This window comes from Tarenaya hassleriana, unplaced genomic scaffold (assembly GCF_000463585.1).
Source record: "Tarenaya hassleriana unplaced genomic scaffold, ASM46358v1 Cleome51, whole genome shotgun sequence".
Taxonomy (NCBI): domain Eukaryota; kingdom Viridiplantae; phylum Streptophyta; class Magnoliopsida; order Brassicales; family Cleomaceae; genus Tarenaya; species Tarenaya hassleriana.
In genome coordinates this window covers 197,228-197,665 of record NW_010967800.1, presented here as the reverse complement: position 1 = coordinate 197,665, position 438 = coordinate 197,228, and positions in this window count along the sequence as shown.

The following is a 438-nucleotide window of genomic DNA, read 5'->3' as shown; positions in this document are numbered from 1 at the left end:
GCGCTAAAACGTCACATTGTTATGGAGTTTATGTTGTCCAGCACCAAAGACTTCATGGGCTAACATGTGGGCTACTAAGAAGATATTTGAGGATTGTATTCTCAATAAATGGACTGAAGATTCAAGCCCAAAGTGCCCAAAAATATTCTGCACAAGTCCAAGAAGATGTCAACCCATTAGAGAGGATATGGTGCAACCTTTGTACCAAATTTCGGCCAGCCCTTATCAAGCACGAATTTGAGAAGCTTTCTACACCCTTTTAACCTCATGAAGACCTAATTTAAAGCTCCTAGCCGTTGCAAGACGTTGCACATCCACTTCCATCAACTTTCCACTTTTTCCTTACTTTATGGTGTCTTGTTTCCCATTACCTTTCTTTAATGTTTTGTTAGCTCCTCCTCATGCACGAGTTCTCTTTGATTTCTTCTGTATTTCAAG